Below are 25026 nucleotides of genomic sequence, written 5' to 3'. Positions count from 1 at the left end.
CTGTTAAGTCTGACTAGAAACACTTACGGGACGGATTCAATTAGACGCGAAAATGCGAAATCGGTGAAAAGTTTCACCTATTGCTGCTTTTCGTCTGTTTGTGTCTTATCTCAATATTCGATTCCTGGACGTTTTCGCCTAAGCGGAAACTCAATGCCCTGAGACAGGCGGAAAAGTTTCTCCATTGAAAAAGTTTCCGTCTAATTGAATAGCTCAGGGACCTCCTTTCCGGGGCTATTCTACATCGCAACCAATTGAACCGCCCCCATTGGCTGTAAGCGTCGCTGGGGCAGGGAATTATGGGAATGACGCATTCTCTGTAAAGCACTGCATAATATTTGTGCATTAAACCAAGAACTTAAATAAAAATGTTGTCTTATTTCCTGATGTTTAGTCTATGTAGCTGTGAGTAGAGTGTAGCTCACCATAAAAGCGTTTATATGCGCAGCACGAGTAGATCGCGGCTAATTGAATTTGGCCCTGTGCTTGTATATAATTTGGTCCTTTGCATGTGTACGCAATAAAAAAATACTGATGGCTAAGACGATGGAAACAGGTTTGCTATTGGCGTTTTTCCACATGGCTGTTGAAAAGCCGCGTTGATTAAAAGCGTAAACATCAGCACAGAAGTTAGTTCATTATTGCGACTCATATAGCTCCTGCAGCTCGTGTATTATTTTTAACACATGTTTATATTTACTTTATAATGTATCATGTTTGTTTTGGTATGTCAAGGTGTGTATGCAAACTGAATCAAGCCACATACCTGGATACTTATAAAGTTGACACTTGCTTTGTGGAGCTTTGGTGATATTTACAAAACAAGCTTTGCCTTAAATGACGTAAATAATTTATCAGTGCTCAGAATCCGTTTATTATGAGTTATGTATTGTTGGACCCTAGGGAGATCACATTGCACTACAGTAAGGGCAGACGAGCTTATCTCTATATGTGAATTGATGGTGCATTTACAAACTGTGGGCCTGATTCAGACCCGCTCGCAAGTGGGTCGATGTGGGTTAGGGTTAGGCTAGGGGGAGGGAGGGTTAGGGTTAGGCACTTGGGGGGGAAGTCGGGGTTAGGCACCCCTAAGGAGGGTTAGGGGGGTTAGGTTAGGTTTGTCGATACTTGCCTATCCACGATGGGATTTCCAGCGCTGTCGGGCTTCCGCTGCGTCACACTCTGCTCCTGTCGGGCTGCCGCTGACGGGAATCGAACCACCGGCCATGCGTATTTCATACCCATTCCACCTGGGGAGCTGTTTGTACCATAATTCTTCTCCTGTGACCCTTCAGAGGTCTCGAACTTCAGTGTGAGTGCCGTCTTCACTTTTTTCTTTTGTAAACTGCAACAAAAACAGGTTATTAAAAGGGTATAGAGGCAAATGATAGGGGTACTGACAGACAAATTATTTAACAAGTAACTGCAAGTGCATAATTGCCTTGCTTGAATGAAAAGTAATCTTCGAATTGTGCTATTGTTGTACCTGTTAGTCTTTTACAAAAAAGCAGTGTTATGAGTGCCAGGTTATGCCCCAAGGGATCCTGCGCATATATATATTGGCTGGTTACTGCTTTAATAGTTCTTTGATGGTCCATATGTAGGCCAGCCACAGGAATCATCAGAACAGTGCCACCTGGTGGCTAAATGATCACAAATGCAAATTTTTTTATTTTTTGGGGGGGGGTCATTTAAGCGATAAGGAACTCTGCAAGACTATAATAGCTATAATTCTTATTCCAAATCTTGAATTTAATTTTTTTTTTCTAATATACTTTCTTTTTTAACTTTTATTGGGGAATTATTCTGTACTGGTTTCGCTGGAGTCCAAGTTGTGTTTTTTTTTTCTTTTTTTCATTTCTTTGCGGAAATACTTATACATTGTTTTAACCCTGCATTCCTTTTAAACAAAACAAAAAGATCATTTGAAAACACTCTTTCAACAGGTTTCTCATGATAAAACTATTTAAGCTTAGCTTATGAAGAATGTACTTTTTTTTTTGGTGTGTTGAACTTTTGGTTATTTTAGTAGATAAAGCCTTATAAGGGTAAGCATTGGGAGAATTAAGTTTTAGGGGCATGCTGTCAGATGCCAAGCATTTTTCTTAGCGTCTTATTTTTTTTATTCCCCATTTTCATTGTATTTGAATGTTTGAAACATGAGGATGTAAAGCGTTTCCATGAAAGGATGGGAGCTGAATATGGGATCGGTATGATTTGCCGCCGGCCGCATGATGAAGATCCCGACTGCACTACAGGTAAGTATAAACTAACCTACCCCCCTAAGTGCCTAAACCTAAGTCTCCCAGGGGGATGCCTAGCCTAGCCCTCCTGGGGGGCTGCCTAACGCCAAGTCCAACCCCCCCCCCCCCCCACGGCTGTCCGCGCCCGGCTTACCTTCGATCGGGATGCCGTGCTCCCGTCGTAGGTAAAATGGCGTGTGTCGGGATTTCGACGCCTATCGTCAGATCCTTGCCGTGATTAGACAGTCGGGATGCCGATGGTCGGGATTTAGACCGTAGGCATCCCAACTACATACCCTGAATATATTACATGTCCGTTTAGGTTGTTTAGAGAACCTTCATTTAAGTATTGTTGGGGAAATCCTATTATTATGGAATATGTAAAATTGAAAAGGGGACATAATTGATGCAACTGAACAAGAGGAGATTTATATATAATATATATATATATATAATTACTCTCACTCAAAATTGCGGACTCTTTTTGAAATTTTATATGAAAGGAAATTTAATGCTGAATTCAACACAATAAACAGAGGTCAAATATTTGCATTACAAGGGAAGTTATGCAGTGAAAACAACACTTAGGCTGAAAATCCCTGTGCACTTATGATGTTACTGTCCTATCAGTATTTCGTTGGGTATCCTTTATTTTTCAAGACAGCAGCACAGCGATGTGTCATTGAGCCAACCAATGTTTGGAGCTCTTCCTTCTTTATTATGTGGTGCCATGATAAAATTATAGCATCAGTTAATTGTCTTTTATTGGATGGACGCCTCAGATGTTCCAGTTTTTTCAAACTGAACCACAAATGTTCTATGGGGTTCAGGTCTGGGCTGTTTCCTGGCCATCCCAGCACCTGTATGTCATTCTCTGTGAACCACTGTTTGCATATCCGAGCAGTGTGACAGGGAGCAAGATCCTGCTGGAATCAAAATGGGGTATTATCTGGAAAAAGATCCTGATAGAAGGTAGAAGTTTTGGTTGTAGGATGGTGTCAATGTACTTTCTGCTGTTCAGTGTGCCATCTCTGATATAACGGCGGCCTACAGCATCTGCTGTCATACATGCCAAGGTCATAACACTTGTAGGATTCTTTGTCGCTTGAATGCAATCTGGATGTACCTCTTCCCCGATGTGACGTCTCACATATTTTCCCCCATCACTACCAAATATCGATATCTTAGTTTCGTCACTCCATATCACTTGTCTCCACTGACCTTCTGACCATGCAATGTGTTCTTTTGCCGACTGTATTCGTATCTGCCGCTGCTTTTTATTCAGCAATGGCTTTTTTCGGGGAATCCTACCTGTTAGGCCAACCTCCGTTAGTCTTCTCCGTTCCGTTCTTGCACTGACAAAAACACCAGTTGCACTCAGTTTACTGCTAATGGCCACAGATGACACCAATCTGTCCCTGACGCAAATTTGTTTTATTTTCCTATCATCAACAGCTGTTGTGCACTTTTTCCGTCCTTTTCCTTCTTTGTCTTGTATAGATTGTTTCCTGATAGCGTAAACAAAACTTTCGTACTCCTGATGTCACATTCCTACCCAACTTCTCTCGCAATTGCTGCATACGAAAGACCATTTTCACGTAACAGCACAATCCTGGATCACTCCCTTCCAGCATGTGTCAGTGCTTAACAGAAAGTTTAATGATTACCATGGCGTTTACAATCTTATTTTTTTTTTTTATTACGTTTCTTGTATAGCGCAGCACGTTCCGTTGCGCTTTACAATTGGATCTAGATTAAATAATGAAAAAAAAATAGACATTGCAGATTTGTATATATTTTAAAGTCTGAATGGTAACCGAGAATCCGATTTGCAGAGAAGGAGGCTAGGTGTTTCCTACCTAAGCTTAGAAGTAATTCTTGCCTGGTTTTTCTAATACTCCTTTTACACCAAAATCCCCGGGTCTGACCCGGGATTTGGAACACGTTTCCAACCCGTCAAACCCGGGGCAAACCCCTTTCACACTGCGGCGCCGACCCGGGCTATGCCTGAGTCGGCACCGTTCACACCTGGCCCGGGTCAGAACTGACCCGGCGACTGTGAGCAGCGCTTTTCCCCTCCCTCCCCCCTCCGCGACCTACTTACCTTATCCTGCAGCAGTCCGGAGGCAGGGAGAGCGGGTGGGGTGCGCTGCTTCGTGCCGCTCGGCCAGGCGCTGCTTGCAGTGGCCGCTTGGAGATGTCATCTTCCAGCGCCACTGAAGCCGGCCAATCAGGCGGCATGCAGCGCGACCCGGGTCATCGTGAGCCGGGACGCGCCGTTTATATTGCAGGGTGACACGGGAATAACTCGCGCTCAACCCTGCAATGGAGCAGGGTCGGATCCCCGGGTCACTGGACCCGGGTTGATCCGTTCACACGGACGAAATTCCCGGGATTATGCACGTTCATGTGCATCAACCCTGGATATTTCAGTCTGTGTAAAAGGGGTATTGTAAACATTTGTAGCTTGTGTCGTTTTGCATTGTGGTACAGCCCCGATTTGTGACTTGTGTCTCGGTGCTGTTTTTTCCTTCTTATCGGTAGTGTCATCAGGACAGAGGGCTCCCTTGGTGATAGCATTACATTGCCTTGTGCAGTGGGGCCTGATCACTTTCATTCAGCAGCAGGGAAGATTGCTAGTGCAATCTGTAAATAGAATACGTGAAGCCAGTTTTGAAAAGATACCACCCCTGGGAACACCGGATAGCTACATATTACTGTATAATGATGATCTGCAGCAGTTTTTAGTGTCTATATTCACCGTCTAGCAGCCGTTTGCAATAAATAAATCTGAAATTGAGTTTACATCTGTCTCCTATATTAGTCGGCACAAAGTAGAACTTTCATATAATGTCATTTTATTGTAGGGTCAGTGTATATTGGGCCCCTGATTATTATGCTATCAGCATGATTATTGGGTCCTTTCTTGGAAAAAGTCTCGTTGCGAGCAATGGTGGTTTTTCTTATGTTAAAATCGCCACATTACGTTCAAGTCAAGGGTTGTCGCCCTTAAGTATTTGATATAGTCTTAAGCTGGGTACACACTATACGATATATTGTTCTGGCGCAGATCAGAACAGTACATCGTACACATTGTATAGTGCGCAAGCCTGACCCCCGACCGTCGTCCAAGGCATCGTCCTATCTGCCGTCCTGCTCATCAGCTGGGACGCAATGAAAGACACGTGCTGTTATGACACGACACATTGCGCTGTCTTACAATGGATTGCGCAGTGTCCGCGATGTAGCGTTACATGGCATTGCGCTGGGTCACACATACAGTGTGTGTGCCCAGCTTTACTTGAAATTTGGCTCTGACTATTAACTACTTGGTGGGTATGTATAAGTGCATATATAAGTGTGTGTATATATATATAATTTTTTTTTTTGTTTTTCTTTTTCATATGTCGCATGTATTGGCTCCAATTTATGTCTGCAACTGTTTTTTTATTTTCTTTTAGATATTCTGAATGGGATTTTTTTTTCTTGCTTTTGGCCTCTAAATACCCACTATATGATCTGCTGGAATATTATTATTCCTTTTGGTGTAGTGTAGCCTTTTTGTCTTCCTACAGTTAGTACAGTAGATAAATCTAAAACTAAATTACTTTGCAAGCGGTGGAAATTGATGTTACAGAGATCAGACCCATCCTAGAGCCATATATAGAGTACAGGCTGGCGCTGCAATTGGCCCCGCATTATCAAAAATATCACACAATGAAGTGTACAAGTAAGGCAAGATGGTTAAAAAGAAAAGCCAAAAGTACTGTAAGCCCTCACAGGCCATGAAAACAGCAGGAGCAGGTTATTACGAATGCGTCCTTTTTTTTTTTTTTTTTTTATATATATATATATTTTCACTTTGTTGTAATCGTGTCTGAAGTGCTACCTTTCCAACACGTTCCAGATCTTCATATATTATCATTTGCTTGATCCTTCCGCTGATGCACACTATGATACAGATGTGTCCACATACTTCTAGCCTCCTTGCGCGTTAAACAGACTCTGTAGCGCAGAGCGTCTTTTCATGCGACTTTTTCTTTTTAAAATGTCTTATTTGCTAAGTGACGTGAATAGCTAGCACAAGCAGCTTCTGCTGATTAAAATGACATGCGGCATGCCTATATTCTGTGTGCGACTGCGGGTGTATCTGCATGCGAAATGCTACGTTCCAGTCCCAGCCGCTGACGCTGTAACATAGCGTTTCGCATGTAGGGATAAGCGCAGTCGTAGACTGAATATAGGCATGCCGCATATCCTTTTAATCAGCAAAAGCTACTCGTGTGGCCTAATCGCATAGCTTTGTGAATAAGACACATTTAAAGGGAAAAAGTCGCACAAAAAGAGGCTCTGCGTTACAGAGTGCAACATCGCTCACGCGATGTGTAGCGCACAGAGGACAGGTGTTTCTGGACACCTCTGTGTTGAAGTAATACACTTAAGTCATTTCTGTAATGTTCTGTTTATAGTATACAGGATAAATTCGGGAATCTTCTTGTCCCTTCTCTCTGGTTTCCAGCTGGTTTGTCCTGTTGTGATGCAGGAATGCACGGACAGATCACCAGTGATTACTAATATTTAGTTAGGCAGATGCTAAAGATTCTTCACTATGATCATAATAAAATAGCTGGAAGACTGACGGAAAAATCGCAGTTAACTGAATATGTCTCAAACTCGCTGTGCGCTTTTCTGTGTATTAAGCATCGTTTATTTTTACTTGAATTTTTATGGGATGCCATCTAAAATGTGTTTACCTACCCTAATATCCCGCAGTGTGTCACAGTGCAGACCTCCTATCGGCCCCTAAAACAGTGTTTTTGTTGGCGAAAGTCCAATATATTGCAGCGCCTGCTGTAATTTAATTTCCCTGGCGATGCATTCGCTGTTGTGTACCCAATGTATAACAGACCGTATTTGCACCTTCCCTATAGATTGAGTGAGTGCTAACGTTCGGACGTCTTTTCTCCCCGGTGTTTATTATTGATCCGTTTAGTGTACAGGCAACAACATGCAGTGTTTGCATAGTCCCTGCTCCCCCAGCTTGGTGGAGTCAGACTTCCTTGGCATATGATTGCTCATCACTTATGTAAAATGGCAGAGGAACAGCCAACTCTTCTGCTGCGTTGAAGAAGATTACTGTTCCCGGAGCCATCTGCTGTCACGTTCCAAAAATAGATTTATCCATTTTCTTGTTTTGCAGGTTACATACACGCTAGAGGTTTTTATACCGATACCAGATCTCAAACCCTGGTGAAAACCAGGAGCAAGGTGACTCCTCAGCAGGTATATGTTGGAACTTTTTGTTGTGGTGTAGTTAATGAAAATAGTGTATATGTGTGTGTGTGTATGTGTGTATATATATATATAATTTATTTAGTTAAACTGAAGAAAAGAGTAGGCTGTGTTACAAATGTCAATGACATAACTTATTGTATATGTGACAATTCAATAAAAGGACTTACACAGATAACAAAGATATCTGACAAAAGGTTGTGAAAAAAAGAGTGAATAGATTAATCTCAGTTAACAATAACCCAGATAAAAGTAGGCGAAATATAGAACAACATGTACTGGACATTTTATCCATACATGTTTCATGTTGTATCGTCCAGTATATGTTCTATATTTCGCCTACTTTTATCTGGGTTATTGTTAACTGAGATTAATCTATTCACTCTTTTTTTCACAACCTTTTGTCAGATATCTTTGTTATCTGTGTAAGTCCTTTTATTGAATTGTCACATATACAATAAGTTATGTTTTATTGATACTAATTGAGCTAATAGAGTGCACCCATACAGAGTCCTTTGGTTGAAGTCCTTCATGAACCTATACCCTTTGTTTTTCGGAATCCTATATTAAGTCTAGGTAGCACCACCATCCTGCAATATCAATGGTACTGTGATACCCATATTGACATCAGAGGTGACTATAGCATCTGTATACAATATTATTACTTGGGTATATCTGTTTAGGATCAGTACGGTGAATTTGTCTTTTTCTTTTTTTTTTCTTTTTCCCCCCCCTTTCATTTATGTGTCACAAATGTGTTTTTATGTACAGATAAGTACTAAAGGTTGTTGTTTTTTTTTATTTTTTTTTGTTTAACTATTTTTAGGTTAGCTAGAGTAGTTGTTTGCATTGACTAAAAGATAAAATTGCGGTTCCCCTTTAACTGTACGTACACGTAGGAGAATTATTTTGGACGCTTGGGATTCCCTGATGGGTTTCCAGCAGTTTGGAGCTTTAATACTTATCTACCCTTGCACAACTTACCCCTGGCTTTTCCCTAATTTATTTGCTTAGTAATGCCCCTAATAGTGACACTAAATGTAGCAAAGGTGTTTGTTCCTCTTGTGTTTGACATTTATCATTGAGCAGCAGCAAGTTTTAAATTTCAGCAGTTTAAAGGACTATTGCTTTGTGGCCTAACTTCTATTTTGATTTGGTTGGAAAATCTAAATTTTGCTGTGAAATATTCAATAAGACCATCCTCCTTTTCAGCTTCAAGTACTCACCACTAGCGAAGTTTTTTAAGATGAGATTATACCTAATTTTCAAGCTTAGTTTGTTTAGTTCAGTGGTTCCCAAACTGTGTTCCGCGGTTCCCTGGGGTGCCATGGTGGCTGGTGGCCTAACAAGGCCACCCAGTGTGTTGTGTTTTTTTTATTTTTATTTTGGGGTACGAGGGGGAGAGGGGTTAGGGTGATTAGCGGAGTGGGGGAGTTCGCGGGAGCGGTACGGTCAGTGGAGAGCAACAGGCTGTGAATTGCGAGGCTGCCTGTTGCTGAATAAGGTTCCACAACACATTGCATCTCTGATCTCCGTCATGTCCTGTGTGATCTGAGGAGCAATGCTGCAAAATAGCGCTGGTGATCACAACTAAAGGTAAGTAAGGGGGAGCAAAGGGAGAGACATGGAGGGGGGAAAGGGAGAGACATGGAGGGAGGGGGGAAAGGGAGAGACATGGAGGGAGGGGGAAAGGGAGAGACATGGAGGGGAGGGGGGAAAGGGAGAGACACGGAGGGGGGGCAAAGGGAGAGACACGGAGGGAGGGGGGGGCAAAGGGAGAGACACGGAGGGAGGGGGGGCAAAGGGAGAGGCATGGAGCAGGTGAAATGGAAACATGGATATAAAATATTATATTTCCTTGTATTTATGTGTATTATTTTTGCAAACCACTCAATATAGTATAATTAAATATTTTTGTCCTGACCTAAATATTTATTACGTTTTTATTGACCCATATACTTAAAAAACAGGAACTGCTCGATAGGTATTTTGACTAAAGCTGGCCACACACTAGACCAACTTACATCCAACTAGTTGATTGGTTGGAATGAAAATCTGGTAACGTATGGGAGTAAATGATTGTCAGCAATTTGCTCCTAAATGCCAGAAAACAGATGAAAATGGTCGGTCAGACAAGTTTGTTAAATGTTTGAACTAAACAATTTGTTCAAACAACAGTTTTTGTCCATTTTCCGGCGTTTGGGATCAAATTGCTGATTGTCATTTGCTTTCATCCCTTACCAGATTTTCATTCCAACCAATCAACTAATTGGCTAGTTGGACAGAATCTTTAGATGTGTGGCCAGCTTTAGGCGGTGCCTTGAAAAAATTATGGAGACCCTAAGGGTGCCTCGATCTGAGAAAGTTTGGGAACCACTGGTTTAGTCTATAAATGTTCAGTAATATTTGGGCATAGATTACTGTGCACGGGAAGCTGCAATTATTTGGTGCTGAATGACTGTTGCCGGTTCGTTAAGCATATCGTATGCATGTGAAACTAATATAGCAGAGACATATAAAAAATAATAATAATGCAATGGCTGATTATTGAATTAATGTAGCAACAGGCATATAGTTGCTTGCAGTGGAACATTACACACAGGGTGACTTGATGCCCTCTTTTGCCATCCTATTTAAACAGTCTGAGGTGTTTGCAATCTGCCGTCCACTTTGTGGTATAATGTGATACGTACTATAATGTTTGTAGTAGAAAATAACTCTGTGCAGCAATGAAATTAGCAGGGGTGCCTAACCTGCATTCCCATGTACGTATTCATCTATAACCCTGGGGATAGGTTCTACTGTTGGGCTGTGGCCACATTTCAGCATGCAGGAACATCTAGGTGAATGAATGGGCTTTTATATTGTCAATGAATTAATCCTGCAACAATTTATTGAGAGAAGTCGATGAGCTGTGAGGCTTCAAAGAGACAACTAGATCTCCCGTGATGAATGTAGAACCTGCAATGCCAGATTAAATAGGTCATTATTTTATAAGTGTGCTAGTTGCTGGCCTTTTATATCGCTGTTATGGCCGAAAAATAGTAATTGCTAATTTAGACTTTGTATGTGTTTTAATTACACTGTAATGTAAGGATGAGAGCGTTAATACATTTTATTGAGGCAGTGAAAGATCCATCAACAAAGGTTCACAATCACTGAAATTTCACTGATACATTTCAAGGAGACCTTATTAAAACAGAACAATAAATCTTGAATACAGTACAGCATATTGTTTCACAATAAAACACAATATCACTGCATTGTGAGAAAAAAAAAAATACATACAACAGAAATAGCAATAAAATATTAACAACTATGGCCGTGATTCCATAGACCTAAGTAAAACATTGACACGGAACCCCAAGTGGGAAACCCACCATTACCCCACAAATTAATCTAATAAGATTGGTTGGTCCTGCACTGCAAGTCTAGTTAAATACCACGTCGAATTTTCAAGGTTTTTTTTTTTATTGTAGTTTATAAGAACTTTCGCTTTGTCACTGTGGGTGGTGCCTTCTTCAGTGGGAATGGGCGGCCGGCGGTTCGATTCCGTCAGCGGCAGCCCGACAGGAGCAGAGTGCGACGCAGCGGAAGCCCGACAGCGCTGGAAATCCCAATCGTGGATAGGTAAGTATCCTCTAACCTAACCTAACCTCCTTAGGGGTTGTCACGACCAGCCGGCCGATTCTCCAAATACCTCAATCTGAGAATCGCCACCAGTGACTTATGGTTACCTCAGCACGTGCAGTTACTCTAACACGGTTCTGCCACCACCAACGAAGTTAACGGGAGTCGTTAGGTTCTCCACTCAAATCTCAATTTGCACACTCACTTACTCATAGGTACGTAGATTTGACCTCACAGGCTCGTGAATTCGACAAGAACACGGAGAATACACTGGATTAAGAATGTTTAATCCGAAAAATATTTCCAAGGTTATTGATTACAGAAAAAGGTAGTACAAATATGGACAATACAAATATATCACAAATAGGTTTCAGAAAGTAATAGGAATTAAAAATGAAAAAAGAACCCAGAGTCTTTACATCTAGACCCTGTTGTGAAGGAGACACAGGAGCATTGGATTCTGGCCAGTCGTCAGGACTCTCCTTGGGCACAAGAACACTTATCACTGAGGGAGATGCATAGTTATACCCTCACAGCTGCACTAGCCCCCACCTTTGGGTTTTCACTCTTTCATTGCTGTACACTGGGCATTAAGAAATCGGCCACACCCTTCCATATTGTCTATAGGAAGTAGGGGGTCTTGAAACAGTGTGAAGGGGTCTTTAGAAACCAATAAACAGGTAACATACTCTACATTCCTGTCATCTCCCTTCTAAAGGATTTTATATCCCATGACCTGGCTTGACCAGGTCTGACCATCTGCATTAAGGATGTATCTCTCCCCAAACTTTATGGCCTGTAGAGAGAAGAGATGGTTATCTAGATGCCTGGTTCCAGAAGACAAATCTCCTCCAAGCTTTGTATTCCTACAGGTCAAATACAGGACACTGCCTAGAAACCATGTTGATACACACATTCATATATATATATTTACATGACATCATTCCTGGCGATTATTCTCTGAATAAACGCCACAGGGGTGCCTATCTCCAACTTCCCCCCCAAGTGCCTAACCCTAACCTCCCCCTTCCCCGCTACCTAAACCTAAGTCCCCCGGGGGGGGTGCCTAACCCTCCCGGGGGGGTTGCCTAACCCTAAGTCCCCCCCCGGGAGCCCTAAACCTAACCCCCCCCCCCCTGCGGCTGTCCGCTTGCGGCGCCCGGCGTCGGGGAAATGCGGGTGTCTTCATCTAGATGCCCGGCATTTCACCCTTGCCGGGATAAGACAGTCGGGAAGCTGGCTGCCGGTATATAGGCAGTTGGCTTCCTGATTGCTTCCCCTTCAGTGGTACCCACTGGTGCTTGACTGGAGTTTAGTGGAGATAACTGTTATGGTGGATACACACTGGGCGATATTACTGAGCGACTGCACGATTACGACATCGTAATCGTGCAATTGCTCAGTAATCGTGCACAAATCGTGCACTTTTATGACACACGATGTCGTCAGGTTGCTGCATGTTCAGGAATGGGGGGGGAGAGCCCGGCGCTGAACGATATCGTTAATGATATCATTCAGCGGCTGTGCTCAATGTCATGAACGACATTGAGCACAGCCTGCCGGGGATACACTACACGATATCGTTCAGGGAGCATATCGTGTAGTGTGTACGCACCTTAAGTGCCTGTAATGTGGTGACTGACCGGTTTAGGAGACCTGTTAAGTTCGTCTTCTGCATTTTCTCCACCTTCACTCAGAGCCAATGGAACCAATAAAACGGGTTTGCTCGATCTCCTATCACTGAGGGTGTGACTTATAGATACAATATTGTTGCCCAGTAATAAGATCAGTTTATTGTCTGTCTGGTATGCCGAGAAATATGGGTGTAAAAAAAAAAAAAGTTCTTTTTATGACCTTTTTGAGAGACCGTAGTATAAACCAGACACCTGCGACTAATTTGGGGTGGGATTCTTCCGCAGGCGCATATTTAACTTAACTAGAACAAATTGTAATGGAATCATACCATACCGAATGGAGCCGTGTTTCTGGTGACTACATAGAGAAAACGCTGTAGTTTTTCTTTTAATGCAGCAAATCTGTAATATAAACGAGGCGAGCTTCATGCTTTAATGTTTAAAAACCTATATGTTGTGTTATGCGGGTTTTTTTTATGCATGTAATATTACGGACTCCATTTAATAACAATACTAGTTGCCAGGGGGATTTTTAGTGCAGGATCACGAATACTTATGAATATGCCGCTGGCAATTTACCATAACTTACCGGCCCACGTTCTTCCTCCTAATGTGCATGCACAACGGCAGTCTGCACATTGTACTGTAAACCCGTCGTGGAATCGGCAAAGTCTGGAAGGCTACGTGGTGTAAGTGGTAGTCATGAACAGCAGCAAGCTTCGCTTATCGATGTTTTCTATATACTAAACAAAGGTCATAACCCCTTTTAGTATTCAGATCAAATGCTGAGGGGGTTACGACTTGTTCTTAAATGGAGCCTTAAGCACTAATATATTAGACCCATAATTTAACCTGGTTTAGGGGTCTTTTCTCTCCCCACCCCCTTCCACCTATCAAAGCCTCAACCTATTCAAGCGGTTTCGCACGCTAGCTTCAGCTAGCTTCTTCTCCCTATTCCATGCAGTGTGGGAGATGTTAACTTAACCAAGCGGTATGTTATTATTATTATTTTTTTAAACAGACAGTAGATTACATCAGATCAAGATTTTGGGGTTCTTATTTATTTAAAAAATGTGGCAAGCCACTGAAAGAGCAGAGTTCTAATCACCATAAGGAATATTTTTACTGGAAAATGTATTAATTGAAGCCGCTAGTCCCCGTTCTGGCGATCCGTAAGGCATAAAGTGATCGCGTACGTGGTAACACGGGTTCAGACAGCTACGCAAGTGCAATACAATAATATTGTGATTTGTCATCTGGGTCACCTCCAGCCCGCCGGAGCGGGATCACAAGATAGCTCTCCGACAGGGCTGCCCCGTTGAAATTAACGGGCTAACCTGATCTCAAAATGGCGTTAGCCCACGCAAGCAAGATCTGAAAAGCTATACATAGTTTTCTAAGGTGGCGGCTGCTGCAAGGGCTTGCGACTGGACTTATGTCCTGCGTTCTGTCTTATTACATCTTAGGGATACTTCATTTTGCCCTTAAACACACAAACAATACTTTCAGTCAATTTTAACGACCGAATTGCTTAATCAGCAGAGAAAACGTGAATTATAGGAATACACTACAAAACGTGGGGGAGTTTGGAAAAGAAAAACTATAATTCCACAATATATTAAAAATATTTTATTTGGAGGCACATTTATAATAAAGGGGACACTTTCTATAACCATAAAGAAGGGCCTTCTTTCTCCCTGAAGTTGCCAGTTTTAGCATTAATTACAAAATGAAAACAAAGTGATTAGTTAACATGAGGACATCATCACTTCTGGTGTGCAGTCCAGACCCTGGTAAGTGTCCATTTACTAAAAGTAGTTAGGCAATCCTGGATGGTTATATGGTTCAGTCCAAGCCCCCTTCCTAATAAATGTAATAAAGTTCAGTATGGTTATTCAAAACTTTTACGTCTGTAGTAGCAGCATCTGATAAGGGGATGCCTTTTAGGATTGTATTGCTAAATCCAAATGATCTAGAATTTAGGAGTCAACCAGTCAGATCTAGGAGCCATAAGGATCTTTTCGAAGAGCCAAATTAAGATGTGCACCCATTGACATCAATAGCAGCTGCTTTAAATTAAGTTTATAATGATTTCCTAAATTAGAAACTATTATTTAGAACCCCCCAATGTTCCCTGCTATCTTAGTCTCACTCTTGGCTATCTAGTCATTTACCCAGTGACAGCAGATGGTATAATGGGGAGGTAGAGGGAAGTCTAATTCTGCAGCTGGTCTCTCAGGATTAAATAATGTATTAAATCATTGGGTTTAACAAATGGTAACGTTAGTAGCGCGTGAGCTCACGAACGTCGTATTGCGGCAATGGTTCACTGTCCGTAATTGTCTATATATCCTTCCCATAATCCGCAGATCCTTCCCTGATGTTACTGAATTAATGTAATTAAATGTCGACATAGATCAACATACCCGGCATATATATTTTTTTTTTCTTTGCAAACAATTTTTATTAAAACAAAAAGAAAAATCTACATATACAGAACATCAAACTATACAAGCAGACAGAAATAAACGAGCACAGGTCAGGAGCGATGTCACGCAAAGAATAGCATTGTAAAGGACTAGTCGTAAGTAACCAGCTGTTAAGGCGGGTATCCACTTGCCGATTAAAATGAGCGATTGACCGATAATGATAATGATATCTGGCATGAAATTGTCACAAAACACGGGAGCGCGCATCGCTGGTCGTTTATGACATCAATCATCGCCTGAACATGCTGGTAAATCTGCCGATAATGACAGATTAACCATGTTCATGGATGAGGGAGGGTGCCTGCAGTGTAGGTACTGCACAATTTAATTTCAGTCCTTCACTAGTTACTTAGTGCATGTGCTCCTTTAGGCTCCAGAAAAGACAATATACTGTATGTATGTATGTATGTATGTATGTATGTATATATATATATATATATATAATATATTGTGACAGTCAGGTTAGGAGGTCCCTCTCCTGGGTAGGGGACTCCTTCCTTACACACACACAGCAGCAGGGAAGCAGCACACCAATCAGGATGCGAGTACAAGCTGGTCGGTGCCAGTCTTTATTGTGCAAAACAGAAATAACATAAAGAAAACATAAACATAAAGCCTAGCCCTGTCGGGGCACTAACTTCACAGGTGGTTCCCTCACTACCAGAACCTGGCAGGGCCTAATGCCCTCACCAGCAACAAAGGCACAGCACAACACTCACAGTTAGGTTTTCCAGTGTCTCTGAGCAAACTCCCTGTCTGCTCTCCCAGGTGAGACAATCAGCCCTAAACACACTAGGCTTATATTGGCCACTCTCAGGTGGAAAACTAACAAGCCTGTTACCAGGCTGCGAGAACCAAAACCTGGAGTGGCCGTGGGTGGAGCCCTCCCTCTCCTCTCACCCACAACCCCCAGGTCCCAAACCGGCTTTTCAAAAAGCCGAAACTCAAGCCTGCTACACTGCAGACTTTCTCCTGGGGGTTTAAAACACAAAAGACAGGAATCTGGGACAAATGTACCTGCCACAGACCACTTTACCAGTGATCCTATCACAATATATATATATATATATATATATATATATATATATATTTTTATTATTTCAATTGAAAACAATAGCAACAGGAAAAGGGGGGGGGGGAAGACTGAACCCTAGTGCAGCTGAACCCTCCCATTAAATACCTTCACAGTGGGGGAATGCCAGTATCCCTCTCAAAAGAAAAGGAAACATATCCCACATAGCATGTAATTATAAAAGCCCAAGATGGTAAATATATAATACTGGCAGGTCCAAATATGTCACTCAAAATTACGATGTAGAGACTAAGTTGTGGTCTCAAATAGCTTTAATATGGGGTGTTTTAGTATCTAGATCTAGGGTGTCAATATATATATACACCCCATTTAGCATAAAAGCGACCCACCCCCTTCTCAACCACAGGTATAGTTGCCCGTTTGTCAAAATAAAGCATTTGTAGCATTATGTTTTTAACTACTTGAAGAGCTGGTGCTGTGAAAACTGTCCCAATTACAAAGGATCGTTTTCTTCGCTACCGTTACAACCACCATAAGAAAGGGTAACAATTCTGCCTTACGACCCTGTAAATTCCAATTTGTAGAATTAGCACATAACATAGCTAGAGGTTCCTTCATAAGGCGTAAGGCACATGTCGTATTTCTAAATACCATAATCTTATCCCAAATTTTTCTAATTTTCCCGCATATTGTGGAAAAACGTATCTCGGGAGAATTTACATTTCGGGCAACATCCCAACACGTTGCCTCTGAATCTGAGACGTATACGCCCTATGACTGGTCCTGATATGTATCTCTTGCCAAATAGCTGAATGGAGAATTCTTGGAGGTTTATTGCTAAAGTGAGAGTTTTTAGAAGTGGAGATGTTGCCCACAGGGTATGCAGTGGGGAAGCCGGCGGACCTAATCCCGACATGCGGCTTCCCGGCAAGGGTCTAAAGACAGGCGTCGATATTTCCTGACGCCTGTCATTAGACATACGCCGGGAGCCTGACACCCGGCATCCCGATCGAAGGGATGCTGAGCGCGGATAGCCACGCGGTGGGGGTAGGAGGGTTAGGTTTAGGGTTCCTGGGGGGGACTTAGGGTTAGGCACCCTCCCGGGAGGTTAGGCTAGGGGAAGGGGGGTTAGCGCTAGGCACCCCAAGGGGGGACTTAGGTTTAGGCGGCGAGGAAGGGGGGGGGGTAGGTTTTAGGCACTGGGGGGGAGGTTAGGGTTAGGCACCCCTAAGGGAGGATTAGGTTTTAGGCACTGGGGGGGGTGGTTAGGGTTAGGCACCCCTAAGGGAGGATTAGGTTTTAGGCACTGGGGGGGTGGTTAGGGTTAGGCACCCCTAAGGGAGGGTTAGTGGGTAGAAATAGGTTGGTTAGTACTTACCTTAGAACTATCGGGATTTCCTCCTCTGCCAGGATGCCGCTGTCGGGATTCCAAACACCAGGCATGGGTCCGACGGTAAATCATACCGATTCCGCCCATAGCAACCATTCAGAATCTACTTAACATTTAACTAGCACATTCTAGAAAATAATAGCTAGAATCTGATTGGTTGCTATGGGCAACATCTCCAATTTTGAAAACTCTCACTTTAGTAAATTTACCCCCTGGACTCTTCTCCGTATGCTTTAACAGTACAGCAAGGGAATCCACCTGTGATATCTCTGAGGACCGATTTTGGGTGCAGCTTTTCCATAAAACCTCCGTTGCGCAGTAGGGATACAAAAACCATGTCTTGTATTACCCATTATTGGATATATTAATTAAGGGCCGTAAGACATCTGTATACCCTGCATATTTAAAGCACACCACACAGTTTATAGAACATTGCAGCGTGTCTTCTAGCTCTCACTGTGTATAGTCCGTGAAGTTTTATCTGTACGCTTTAGAACTGAGGTGCACCCAGCCTCCCAGACCCGCACTCACTATCCAATACTCAAGTGAGGTCATTCATATACCGAGAAAAACAAGACCTTGTCACAATACATATTTTGTTTCATACCCCCCCTCCTCCCCTCTGTGTTGCACTTTTCCTTTGTGATGTAGAAATATTTCAGGGGAAGAGTTTTTTTTTTTTGTTTTTTTTACCTAATGGTGAATTGAGAGGGGATGTTTGACAGGAACCGGTATGATTTACCGCCGGACGCAAGACCGGCGGTTTTGGAATCCCGACACCGGCTGCCCGACATGGGTGAAAATCCTGATCATCCCTTAGGTAAGTTTTCACTAACCTAATTCCCTCCCCTAACCCCCCTCTGGGGTGCCCTACCCCTAACCTACCCCCCCAGTGCCTAAACCTTACCCCGCTGCCTAAACCTAAGTCTCCCGGGCGGGGGGGGGGGTGGCCGGCCGGCCCGCCCTAAACCTCCCTCCCCCTAGCCTAACCCTAAGTCCTCCCCGGAGCCCTAAACCTAACCCTCCCGTCCTCCCTGCGGCTGTCCGTGCTCGGCACCCAGCTTCACTTCGATTGGAATGCCGAGCGCCGGTCTCCTGGCATCGGTACAATGACAGGCGTCTAGATTTAGCTGGCTGTCGGGATTAGGTCCGCCGGCTTCCCGGCTGCATACAGTTTGACATCCCCCTCAAACATCTGTAGAGATTCAGATACACTAAGGGCCTCTGTGGCTGTAACACATGTCCCACTTTCTTATTCCCCGTCTGCATAGGCCAAGCAGCGCCCCACTGATGGATCCCTCACAGAGTATATGCAGTCACCGTGGGAATGTAGAAGTTGCATGCGAGAGTTTGGGTTCACCGGGTGATACAACATGTTTCACTGCATATCTTAGTGAGAAGAACTTGATGCAAACATAAACATGACATTACTACATACAAGATGTACATATTTGCTGATTGTAACAAATTGTGGGAAAACCCTAATACGGCATGTGCAAATATTTACACGCATCCTTTCCCGGCTGGTTGGGCCTCCACATTATGCTGTGTGAAGACCCTTTCAGTGCTGAATAAATGACTGACTGTGACCTCAGGGTGTTTTGCCTGCTGGAAAGCTCTGTGCTCCTCTAAGTAGCTGAGGACAGATCAATAACCCTAACTTACTGTTACGGAGCAGGTGGAGGACATTAAAGATTTCTAAATGTTTCCAGATTTACATCTTCTCTGTCCAGAAGTATTACTAAAGGAATGGGCTACGGGGAGGGAGGGAGACGCAGAAAAAGATTAATCTGATATTGGGAGAAGTGGTGCACAATGTACTATGGAAAGAACACGTATCCAGCGCCTCCTCCACTAAGGTACAGTCTATAAACGCACTGTTCCTGCAGAATAAATAACAGACTAATCCGTTCATGCAGCACAAAGTTCCAAGTCCTCCAATTCCGGGTGTCCCCTCTTATATTTCCAGGGTATACTTTAACACTTATAAATAAATGAGGGTCACAGCACCTCCAAGTGAGTCAGGAAAAGGGAACATACCATAGCATAATGTCCTCACATGTTCACATGTATCTGTAAACAAGGGCATACAATAAATAAACACAGGATTGCAATGACATAAAACCCATAGGTAAGGTGGCTGCTGGTAATATCTCAGCCAGTGTATGAATGGTTAGGAACTTTAGCTTCAACGTGGATGCTGCTGGAAAGTGTAAATAGGTGGTCCCTAGAAACACCCTACAAAGCAGTACAAAATACGAATCTATATATTATAGAGATCGCGTGATAAAATAGTCCAAATACTGTATATTTCTTGCCAGTTTGGACTATTTTATCATTGTCTCTTTATATGTGTTTTATACTACATACTGTGTGTTCTCTTACCTAAAAGGGTTGCACTGAGTGAATTCTGGGCCTGATTCAGACCCGCTTGCGAGCGCTGAGCGCTCGCAAGCGGGTCGATGTTGGCCCAGTGTGCATGCGCAGGACGCAGCCGGCACCGTCGAGTGCATGCGCGAGACCCGGATAGCGACGGGCAAACCGTCGCTCCGGGTCTCGTACCAAAGGGGGCGTGCTGTCGATGGTGAGTGACAGCACGCCCCCTTTGGTGGGCGTGCCGAGGGCGTGGCTGCCCAGACGGAGGCGTACCCATGGGAACGCCTACCGTCTGGGGCCGGCCCCACTGACATCACAAGTGATGTCAGTGGGAGTGCTTTCGACTCTGTTTGAGCCAAAAGCACTCCAGGGCTTGCGGCAACGAGACCCTACCACAAGAGTCTCGTCGCAAGCCCGATGGTCGCGATGGTCTTGACCATCGCGACCATCTTCCTGGTCGCTCGCTATAGCTGTGGGTGGTCACCCACAGCTATGCGAGCGGCCTGGAGGACGTTCAAAGAAAAAAATAGCCCGGTCCTGATTCAGAGCGAGCGCTCTGTCAGAGTGTCCGGCTCTGAATCAGGGCCTCTAATCCTATTTGGTATTATCCCAGCATTCTCTGTGACTGGTGCCTCTGGGATAATACCAGAAGGAAGGAGATAATGCTCCAGTGGTAGCAGGACCAACCCTTATGCGAGTCATTGTGCTTTTCTCAAAATATCTCTTATGGTACTGCAACTTCACAGGCTCCTGTTTACATGGCAGCCTATGAAGATTACAAGGCAGCTGCTGCAATCTGTTCAGATCCCTCCCTGATGTAACTGCACTACAAAGCTCCGGGGCACCGCAGAGATGTGCGGGACTCACCCCCTGGCTACTTGTGACCCTCCTCCCATCCCCTGCGCCGCTCCGGGAAGAGAGAAGACAAGCGGAGACAGGTGAGTGGAAGAGCGGAGGGAGAGATGTGCGGAGCAGGGAGGGGGTGGTGCGAGGACACATCGGGCAGCAGCAGGTACAGCTAAGGGACACACGGGGGGGGGGGGTTTGGAGCAGGGTTACGGACAGAACCAACATGGGGGTGGGGCTAAGGGACACAGGAGCAGGGGGAGGAGAGGGAACATGTGGGGGCGTCTGGGTGCGGCATACAGCAGGAGGGGGTGAGGTTAGACACAGCAGTGGGAGCCACAGGCATTGGTGGCTGGGGGGGGGAGGGGGGGTCACAGACACCGGCGGTGGGGAAATCCGTAGGGGATGGTTGGTGTAAGTAAAAAAGTATAACTTTTCTGAAAAGCTGGCTCTGCAAAAAGAGCAGCTTTTTAGAAGTGGTACTTTTTGTTAGGGAGGCATGATGAATGAGGCACGATGAATACCTCCAAAAGGTTTTTTAAACTCTTAGCGAGTTTAAAACATGATTATCACTAGTAATTATGTCACGTTGAATAGGCCCTATAGTATTACATTGAAGCATACTGTATCTGTGTTGGTTTTTATCTTTTTTTTGTACTGTTTTTTTATAAAAAAAATTTTTACCTATTGCGCTGTGGTGTTTTTATGTTCTGAAAATAAAAATAGTAAAATAAAAAATGTTGAAGACAAATTTGGTATGTAACAAACTGCATAGACTAGAGTGTGTTTCCAGAAAGTGTGCGACACAGGCACTAGGATTTGTAAAAAGTTGTAGAGTAATTCAGCTTTCAGTCACTGACCAATACAGATGTACATGGGTGGGCGTGAGTGATCCCACTTCTGTGTGTTCTCTGTGCGCTAAATGTTCTGTAACAGGACGAAAACTCCGCTCACTGCTTTATTCACTTCTCCTGAATGTAACTTCTTCACCACATCCACTGAGTTGATTTAACCACTTAACTGACTATATTTTTTGTATCTAAATCCGCTCCTAAATTTTTTTTGTTTTAAAAATCGTTTTTTTCAAATATCGAAACCACCATCGAAACATCGCGACGATCGGCCGCTCGCTATTACTTAGTGGACGGCTTTACGCGACGCAGTGCGAGCACATGATTCAAATAGCCGGCCCCTTTTAGCCAGCGAGCAGCCGCAAATGGTGTCCGAGACTGGGTCCAGGCACCAGGTACGTAAGGGGAGTGAGGGGGGACGTTATCTTGCTTTTCCCCAGTGGCTGCTCAGTTCTGCAGGCGCTGGGTAGAGGGTCCTGCTTTGCTGACCGATCAGCAGTGATCGGCAGCACAGCAGACAGAGGGGGAGAGGGTGCTGACAAGAGCAGCAGCTGCGGGAAGATTCTCTTCCTGCAGCCGCCCTCATGTTTATCTGTCTGGACGAAATTTTACGTCCAGTACAGATAAAGAACTACCTGGTGTGGACCGAAAATTATGTCCATGCCAGGCAAGTGCTTAATAAAAAAATAAAAAAAAAAAGACAGAATTAAAATCCGAATGGCGAGTGATGGACACAATACATTATGTGCTTAAAAAATAAGTCTGCTCGTCCCCATACCCCCCCCCCAACCGCATGAAAAATTACTACATTTCTTTAAAAACACACCTACAGTATGACCTTTTTCTCTTCTATTGCCAGCATTGAGATCTCCTATATTAAGTTTTTTTAATTTTAAACACAGCATAAACTAAAGTTACAAAACTGGCCAAAAATGAAAGTGATTGCATGTTCATTTTATATCCCATTTTAACGTTGAGAGGAACCTGCTAAGAACATCAAAACAATGCTCTTATAAGCAAGCCTTTAGTATAATGTCTTGAGTCTGGGATGTATCCAGATCTTAAAAACAATCAATTCAAAAACCACTACACTTGTAGCGTTGTCTTCCAGCACACCTCTACATACATGGTGATTTGTGAATGAATGGCGCCACCGTGTGGTGTAACTGTTCACAGCAATTGATTTTACTGCACAGTACTTTGCCTATAGCTGTGTTACCATCTGTTATGAGGCACGCAAGTGGTATACCCTAGTGAGATGTTGACTGGAACTCCTGCATTGGGGTTATCAGGTAAGTTTGGCAACATTGCAATGACATCACAACAACTGGCAGCACCGTTCCCGGTATGTATCATGAACTGCACGATCACTTGCCATCTTGACGGCAGCTATAAAATCGCATTCACAAATGCAATTTAATAACAAAAAACATGATTAAAGTACCCATCTGTACAGAAACGTGTCACTGACGCACAGAATACAGAATTATTCAGAGGTGAACGCTAATCTGATGTTCCCGCAGCTGAGCGATTATCGGTGATTTGCGCATGTCACAGCCACATTGCGCACCAGCTGCTAATTAATTTCGATCGTACTTGCTGTGAGGATTCGCTTGCAATTGATTGACAGGAAGAAACCGTTTTGTCGGGGCTTCCAGGGAGTTTCGGCCAAAACGCGGGCATGTTGGGACAGTTTCCTGGGCATATAATAGCCAGCAATTGCGTACGCAGAGAACATAATTCCCGCGACTCAATTACCACATCCATTCTGAATGACTATAGACTCACTCCAGGAGTCGATGTTTTGAGGATCTGCGTACAGTGCTGTTTTGTGTACGCAGTTGCCCACAGCTACCAGGGCTCCGGTGGTGTGAGACGTCTGGCTCATTAGCATATTTTAGCAACTAAGCTGCAAGATTCGCAAATGAGTTAGCATTAGCGTACAATTCTGAATGAGGCCCAATTCACAAACAAGTTGTCAACATTCTACATGAACTATGGTTTTTAATACCACTGTAAGCATGTAGTAGTTTGACAGAAGTGAGTAAAGGGCCTCTGGCAGTTAAGATAGATAAAAAATGGGCATTAAAGGAATCATTATGAAATAATCTATGGGGTGGTCTTAAGATTGGTCTTTTCAGTAAGTATTGATTGGCGTGTGGTCGCCCTGTGCAGCATGTGCGAGCTGATTCACAGGCCAAACGTTATACAGATGTGTTCTTGTACCTCTAGCCTCAATACAAGAGTACTACTCTGCTAGCGTTGGGCGTCTTTTTTGCCGAAAATGTTTCTAAGTAGGACGCACCAGCAGACTGCGCTGAGTAATGAGATATGTGACACCTGTATATCTGTGTGCTCCTGAGTCTGTATATGGGAGACTGCGCTGAGTAATGTGATATGTGACACCTGTATATCTGTGTGCTCCTGAGTCTGTATATGGGAGACTGTGCTGAGTAATGTGACACCTGTATATCTGTGTGCTCCTGAGTCTGTATATGGGAGACTGTGCTGAGTAATGTGATATGTGACACCTGTATATCTGTGTGCTCCTGAGTCTGTATATGGGAGACTGCACTGAGTAATGTGATATGTGACACCTGTATATCTGTGTGCTCCTGAGTCTCTATATAGGAGACTGTGCTGAGTAATGTGATATGTGACACCTGTATATCTGTGTGCTCCTGAGTCTGTATATAGGAGAGTGTGCTGAGTAATGTGATATGTGACACCTGTATATCTGTGTGCTCCTGAGTCTGTATATGGGAGACTGTGCTGAGTAATGTGACACCTGTATATCTGTGTGCTCCTGAGTCTGTATATGGGAGACTGCGCTGAGTAATGTGATATGTGACACCTGTATATCTGTGTGCTCCTGAGTCTGTGTAGGAAGCACAATGGAACTTGGAATGAAAAAAGCCTTGGCCGCTACATTGTAGCACTTCCTATACAGATTCAGAGACAGTCGCACACAGATATACAAGTATCACATATCAAATTAATCAGCACAGTCTGCTGGTGCGTCCTATTCGCATTGCATTGTGACTTATAAGTATTTTCTGCAGAAAGGCACAAAAAAGACGGCCGGTGCTGGTAGAGTCTCACTTGACCTGACGCGCCGAGAGGGGCTGCAGCAAAGATGTGCATAAATGAAATATGTGCAAATATGTGCACATCTGCATAAATGAAAGTAAACACTGCATTGGGCGGAGATAACACTTGCATTGCTAGATTCCAACATCTGA

The 25026-nt window shown here is 43.6% G+C and overlaps 1 protein-coding gene across 4 annotated transcripts in view; it reads left to right on the top strand.

The window, feature by feature from the left end:
* Positions 1-25026, top strand: part of ADARB1 (adenosine deaminase RNA specific B1) — a 128214-nt gene that overhangs the window by 28513 nt on the left and 74675 nt on the right. The window contains exon 2 of one of the 4 annotated variants that reach the window (XM_088474123.1): positions 7444-7526. The exons of the other annotated variants lie outside the window; for them this stretch is intronic. The gene's annotated coding sequence lies outside the window, so the exon portion shown is untranslated. The remainder of the gene's footprint in view (positions 1-7443; positions 7527-25026) is intronic. 4 annotated transcript variants of the gene reach the window in all.

The sequence above is a fragment of the Taudactylus pleione genome, unplaced genomic scaffold, assembly GCF_031769625.1.
Source record: "Taudactylus pleione unplaced genomic scaffold, aTauple2 ptg000147l, whole genome shotgun sequence".
NCBI lineage: Eukaryota > Metazoa > Chordata > Amphibia > Anura > Myobatrachidae > Taudactylus > Taudactylus pleione.
This window is presented reverse-complemented; position numbering and strand designations above follow the sequence as displayed.